We start from the raw sequence: 7,858 nt of genomic DNA on the forward strand, positions 1-7,858 counted from the left end.
TAGAACGCCGAAGCTGCCTCCTCGTCTATATCCAGGGCTACCTCTACTTGCTCAGGAGTAATTTTGCTGATGTCATCAACGAAGAGGTCACCCCATTTTGCACTGACGATGTCGGGTCCATATTTCCCTGTGAGGAGGAGTTCAGGTTCTCCTACTTTATCTATTGCCTCTTTAAACTTTTCTGCCACCCCGGGCATACCTCTAAGGAGATGTTTTAGAGTCTCTCCTGCTTTTGCATGAGGGACTTCTGGGTGTTCGGTTTCAGATACTTTTGCTGTTTTGAGATTTGTCAGCTCTTCTTCCTGCGGACTTAATGGCAGTTTGGAAGTTTTGGTGTTCGTCTCCATCTCTCCTACAGCTTCTTCTACTGTATCTGAATTGGCGATGTCTATATTGGCAGTGGTAGCTTCGCTTTCGTCCATGGGAGTTACCATGATGGTTTCTGCATTGTCAGTCTCTTCTGTTGGGATCGCATTGCTCGTCTCTGCAATTCTGGTTGGTTTCCCTCCCTTACGGGACCTTCTCGTTGTCTTAGACATGGCGGCATGATCAGGAGTGGCCTCAAGAGGCGGAAACTCTTCCTGTATTGTGACCTTTTCATTAGTTGGTTTTGTTGCTGATGTGACTGCACCACCCATCCTCTCTGCGAGGGTTCTGGATGGGCAGGTGTCGACTTTGTGGTCAGTGACCCCACATTTCAAACAAGCTGCCTCACATTTTTCTTGGTTGTGGCCAATTTTTAGGCAGTTCTTGCATTTTATGCGAGGGCAGTCTGCCCCAAGATGATTGAAGGCACTACATCTAAAGCACTGTTTTTTGACGCCTGGGTAATTTACCATTACCCGGGCAGATCCTATGAGGACAAAGTTAGGAACTTCGGTCCTCATTTCAAGAGAGATAGTTACCTCCCCTGACTTCAACTCAGGATTGTCTGAGTCATTGTGAACCTGGATTTCCCGTACAACTCCCCACTTAGAGAATACGCTGTGAATTATATCGTTGTTCTCTGCGTATTCTAGGGGAAATCGTGGTATCTTAAGGGTTCTCAGGATGCTCCCAACCATGAAGGGAGATACTTTTACTTTGCCACAGTCAAACCCTTTGAGAAGCTTTTCTCTGGTCTCGATATTTTTGGTCACTACCCGGTATCTTCCCCCCCCCCCCATAAGGGGTAAATCCAAAAATGTTCTCTGCGCCGACGCAGTCTATGATAGCTTTCGCCATCGCCCTCCGGTATTGTGGCGTCAACCTCAATTCCGAGAGTACGCACACGCGGCAGAATGGAGGGCATGATCAGATCGGGGAGCCTAACTATTCCCACCACCAAGTGTTTGATATTTCCCCAGTCTGGGGTTTAGGAAGTTCTGCAAATTTCCCGTTAAATATCGTGAAACCCGATGGGACTCGTATCGATATTAACGGTTAAGAACAGAAACTATACTACACACTTGATCTAAGCCAAAAGGCCGAAAAGCGACATACTTTCGAAATATCTCGACTAAAACAAATTATTAGATTATTAGACCGTCGATTGATTCATCGAATCTGTTGAATTCTTCACCGAATCCGCTTAAAAACGTCCTTATAAGGACTGGCTTAAAGGGGCGAAGCAAGAATGCTTTTCATATTCCCCGTTATCTGTAGAGGACAGTGTAGGGATAAGGTGTTATTGAACTATTAAAGCTCTGATCATGGCAGGAGGGTAACAGCAATAGCCGAGCCTCAGTTAGAACTTCATTGGCTACAGCATTGCTATCCATTACCCTCCAAGGGTATATATTGGATTGAAAATCCAATTTTGAGATCTCGTTCTCGCTTAAAAACGTATCTAGACTGTTTGAACTTTCAGTTTCGAAGATATTCGTTTATAAAAGGTGTTGAAGAAAGTTTCAGAAATAATTTAAAATATTTCAACAAATTCATACTTTTTAGTTAAAACTTATTTATTTATAACATTTACATATTTTTTATTTACCAAAGATTTTTAACTTTTATATAATTAACATCAATTAGAGTTTGTTTCTAATTTACTTATTTCTACTGACTTAAAATGACCCTAAAATGTTTTTGAATATTCTTAAAACATTTTCGGTGTTTATCATTTTTTTCCAGATTCTGTTGTCCATTGACGGCGAGCTCTGAACCAGGTAAGTTTAATCCGATGCTGTCTGGAGTGAGCAAATATCCTTGGAAAATTATGCTTTTCAGTTTAATAAACAATATTCCGGCAAAGGACTCTGAACGTGTGTGTGCTTCAAAGAATCCACTGAAGCAATACAGAAGGAATGTGCAATCCTTGTCATCGCTCTACTTATTCCTCTATTCGGTCTGTCAATTTTCTGAGTTCTTTTAACCATGGCATTTCCATATTATAATGACGTTATCCGCAGCTAATTTTGAATACTTTAATTGAGTTGAGAAGGCACTAACTAGCTGATCACTAACATGAAAGCCTATGATAACATGAGTAGGCCTATAACTCTAGATCACCTTACATTTCTAGTATTGTATGCAACTACAATTGTTCAGCGTGCATTTCTATTTTGCGATGCCATTGGCTAGCTATATGTACGTAGTATTTTATACATGTATATATTTCATATACTGAAATTAAGGGTCACGAGTTCCCCCCCCCCCCGTCCCGGAGTATTTGGTAGGAAAAACGTAACATCTTTGGATCCGGACTCCTTAATATATTATTGCTTAATATAATTCGGATTCCTTAATATAATAATTAATAAAATCGCTTAGTATAAGATTTAAGCAAATATTTGATTACCATTTATTAACTATTAAGGAATAATTACAGACAATATTTAAATTGTATTTTAAATATAAACATTAATTAATGAGAAAATACTTTTTTGCGGTAACTTTCAAAATATAAAAGCCAAATTTCTACTTTATATGTGTATTTAAGATTTTTTTTTTTAATTGCACTTAAATGTTGATTTTTACTGTGTACAACCATATAATTTTATTACTGTTATTATTATTTAAAAAAAGCGCTTCACCTGATTGGTTTAATTAAATCTGACTAGGCTTTTAAAGATCATATTAAAAATAGAGACATTGGAAAAAATGTAAATCTCAGTAATTTGTATGTACAGTAAAGTGTTAATTTTAACTTTACATTTTTAATAAATATAAACGGGAAAATATTTTAAAATAAAATATATAATATAATATCAATAAATATTTTCACGTATATGCACTTATGTAATATAATAATGTTAGAAATTATATATAAATTAATTAGATAAAAATATATACAAAAATACAATTTTCCAATTATTAAATTACTAAATTATAAAAGGTGTCAAATTAATTTTTGTATAAATTAAATAAAATATAAATAGTACAAAAAAATAAATAAAAGTGGTACATTTTTTCAATTATTAACTTACTAGAATTTAAAAGGCGTCATATATATATATATATATTCATCTTCTCATTTTTCTTTCTCCGTTAAAATTTTTTCGACTGCCCTCTGCAACAAGAAATTTTTGCTCAGTCCATTCGAAACGTTATTAGATTTAGAAAAATTCGTCTTTTTTTCCCTTTCGTTTTTTCATACAGAAACAAAAAGTAGAAGCCGAAAGGCCTGGTATGTTATCTGCGACCATATCTGCCCGTTCCAAACGACTAGCACATAATCTCGTTGCCAGTGATGTCAGCAGATAGCCATTAAGGTCATCTAGAAATTTTAATGGACATCAAAACCGTTAACGAATTTTTATTTTATTTTTTTATATCCCTTAACGGCATTCCAGGTTTGGATATATTTTATATTTCGTTCGATGCGTCAAGAAATCAATGCAAGATCACAGCAATAGGTTTTCACAAACCAACTGTGAGTTTCACAAAAGAAATTGACGGAATCTTTAGACGCTATTTACTCCATAGTCAGACAACACAATTTGTTATATTGTCTATTCACCGTCAGTTATTTTATAAGATTATTTTCACTTCATTTATCCAGGCGACGTCGCGGGACGGAAGTGATAATGATGCTGAGCAAAGCAATCCGTAACAGTTTAATTTCTCTCTCTGAATAACACAATAGTCAGTTAGATGGAGAACAGAATGCGATAATCCTTCTGGGATATGGTATTAGGTGACAATGATTGCAAATTTAGCAAATAAAGGAGACTACAATATTGTTATAATAAGCAACAATCGGTCTATTACACAAAGACCGCACGCGGTGATGTCATTGTTAGGAGTTAAAGCTATTGCGTAACCTTGGCAACAGCACTTCTCAATATGCGATAACTGCTTATCAGTACGCTGGACTGATTCGAATTACTGCAATTGTATGAGCGAAAGGGGGGGGGGGGAGATAGGGGATGTTAGATGACACACTTGATTTGAATGCGCGAAACCTGACTTGTGCTGTGAAGGAAACTGTTATTTAACACGATGTTATCTTTCTGAAATTCAGTGGGTAGTTTTCTTTACGTTTACACTCATTAGTAATTGCTTACTACTGGAACAATTCATTCCTTCTTCCGGTGATCATTAAATAAATTAATTAGATAAAATAAATATAATTCATTTATATTAACTGGTCTTAGACTACGTACCATTTGTCAGGAATAACTACCTGGCATCAAAACGAAAATTTTAAATGTTCTAGACTACATGTTCAGTAGTGTAGAACATGTTCACAAAACTAGAACAACACTCGTGGATGAAAACTTTCAGGCGACTGCTGAAATGACTGTGTAGAAATACTAACACATCTATCCTTCCTCTCTGCCATATTCAGAAACATTTAATTACCGATATATTTTCTAGGACGATTGTTCATTTATGCTCTAATGAATACTAATAGGAGCCGATTGCATGAAAATTCAAAACGTTGTGATTATGTTCCTCTCTGTGTTCGTGTTAGCAAATACCATAGCAACTTTTGCATTAAAAAGTGCTTCTTTTCTCCAATCTCCACTTTACGTTTTGCTACCTCTAGCAAATGCTAAAGAAATGTTCTCTTGGAGTAGTTTTAGATGTTTTTTTTTTTTTTTTTTTCAAAATAACAAGGACTCATCAGATCGTTTTGTTTATCCGTACGCAAGTTTACCAGCTGCTATAACAGTGTAAATTTTCGTTATATTTGGAGTTTATTTTCTATTAAAATATTTCATTTCAGTTTTGGTTTCAACTGTACTCGTCCATTTTATTGGCAAAATTAGGCAAAAAAAAAAAAAAAAAGTTTCCAAGTCCGCTTTTGTCGGCGATTAGTCATGCAGGCATTAAAAAGTCTAGAAAAAACTTCTAAATATCCTTAAAGGTATATGAACTCAAATCTTTCCAGCTTGGAAAAAATCTCTCTCTCTCTCTCTCTCTCTCTGTGTGTGTGTGTGTGGTGTGTGTGTGTGTGTCGTACTGATCTCTCTCTCTCTCTACGGAGAGGGTTAATAAGAGCATGCGCATCTTGATAACCTGTTTGTAAATAATAAATTCCTTCTTTTCAAAATCATAACAAAGCGTTGTCGATTTGATCGAAGCGACTGCATTCATAATTTTCCCGAGAAATCCTTCCTCACTAAAAAAAGAGATCTCACTTCAGCGTTTATTTTGATAGATTTACGTATGCAAAAGAAATTGTTTGCCGAGAAACTCATCATGTTTTAACATCATAAAATATTCATGAAAAGCCTCTTTTCTGCAAAAAAAGAGAAAAAAATATTATTGCGTGATCTTTTAGTTATTGCGAACAACACGGTTTTTTTTTTTTAAATATTGCCAAGTTAAAAAAAAAATCACATCGTCTTAATAAACAATATTGCTACGAAAAGAAGGCAGCAGTTTTTATTCTGCATAATTTGATTAATTCATGCAAATGTGGTAAAAAGTTTATTTAGTTAGACTCTGAGCGGATTTAGCAGATGCGAGATCTCAAAGTATAGCGAATACATTGAGTTCCCAAAGAGATTCTAAGAGAACTTCACGTGTAGGGAATACTTCACTTCGAATCCTTCAAGCTGCTCCAATGCATAATTCAATTCCAAGGGGGTGATTACCCGCAAATCAAAAATACCATAGACAATGTAGTTACTTTACCGCTACGAGTACAACAAACACACGGTAGTGCTTAATACTTAACGTGAAGCTATTGATGTAATTATAACTCATATAGCAAAGGAAAGCATCGGGAATTTTACTGTTTTGTTCAACCGTATTAGCTTTATAAATCTACATGGGTTTGTACAGTAATAATATCTGAAAAAAATTAAATCTATGACGCCCGGTTTGAGGATGAAGCCTTCCGTATAGGACCCACTAACTTACACCAATCTGTCGAAAGCCGTTATAAAGGTTCCTCGCGTCGCTATAAGTTAGGAAAATCTTTGTTGTTTCTGTACGACTTCTTCTTCAGCGCACTCCACAGAATTAAACAAAATCAGCAGTGACAAACTGGCAACTGTGAGAACCAAAACTCTGTTAGTAAGTCATAATTGTGCGGACAGGTGGCGCGCACTCAGTCCTATTGGACTGCTGCCATTCGTCTTCGTCAAAAGGGAACTACTGAATAATACTTTGATATACTGCTGGCTGAGTTTCTTAGTGGAAGAAAATCATTCTTACTATACGGTGATATGAAAGTATTCATTATACGCCTGCACACCTTTCTTAAATATTTCATTTGATACTTCTGTTAATAAAATTTGCTAAGTAGAATAATGCATGGACTGAAGAAAACGGGTTTATGACTTCGGTTCCATGAACCTAGTATACAGGGTGGTTCAAAATTCCACATACAAACTTTGAGGGAAGGTAGAGAACATCAAAATCAACCATATTCACATAGGAGCATGACCGGAAACTCCACCGGAAGGTGCTAACAGGGATACAAAGATACAGAAAATAACACAAGGCAGTAATGCGGTACACGTCTGTTTGGGTACCTTTCGCGAAACATTCGTACAGTAGCTCGTCCATTTCCGTCAGCTAACTCGTAAACGAGGTGCATGTCTGCCATCTCAGCGTTCGTAAAACGACTCATGTTCTTCGTACGACGTCGAAAGCTTGAATGAGGAAGCCCCAATTGCTCACCTGGAGCGCTGGCAAACAGCGCCACCTATCACTTTCGGGTAGTTTTTTCGGTCATGCTTTCCTATGTGAATATGGTTGATTTTGATGTTCTCTACCTCCCCTCAAAGTTTGAACGTGGAATTTTGAACCACCCTGTAGATAAAGTTTTCACTGCGTGCATGTGTGTACATCATTCTTCGTTACCGTTAGTATAGCTATGCTTGCGACCCTTTATTGTTGCTACTCATCTATGTTACTTAAGTGTATTTCGTCAATAACACGAGTTTGATCGAACTGGCGACATATTGATAATTATTATATATATGTAACCGACGATGTACTTCAGCTAGGTTGCTATACAAAGTTTCTATACAAAGCTCATATTCTCAGAAGGACAATTCTGGATAGAGAATTTGAAACTCAAGAAAGCAGGAAAAGCCTGGCACTTAATACATCATTTGGCACACTTAATCATACTTCTTTCCGGGTAATCTTAATCATCTTTCTCCATTAAAGATCTGTCTTTCAGTAATCAATTTCTCAAAGTAAATTTCGACAGTTTACATTGCCCTGAAAGAGTGAAGGGTCGGGGGTGGGGGAGGGAGAAATGACTTAGAACTGAGTGAAATAACTACATTAATAAAGCTGTTAAAAGATGGTAAAAGCACATAGCAGAATGCCAATAATTGCACCAATTACTAATAAAACCACGTTAGGAGGAGATTATCTGTTATCTGTGTAAGAGTGGCCGAAACATGCCACCTCGTTCTACACATGCGATCAGGCGAGCGGACGAAATCTGTTAGATAGCGAAAGGCAA

General features: G+C 36.6%; 1 pseudogene; it reads right to left on the minus strand.

Moving 5' to 3' along the window:
* Window positions 1–1,356: 1,356 nt before the first annotated feature.
* LOC150093921 (U2 spliceosomal RNA) lies at window positions 1,357–1,478 on the minus strand (annotated as a pseudogene).
* Between the last annotated feature and the right edge of the window lie 6,380 nt (window positions 1,479–7,858).

The sequence above is a fragment of the Typopeltis vanoorti genome, chromosome 23 (assembly GCF_054136105.1).
Source record: "Typopeltis vanoorti isolate ZY-2024b chromosome 23, IOZ_Tvanoo_1.0, whole genome shotgun sequence".
NCBI lineage: Eukaryota > Metazoa > Arthropoda > Arachnida > Uropygi > Thelyphonidae > Typopeltis > Typopeltis vanoorti.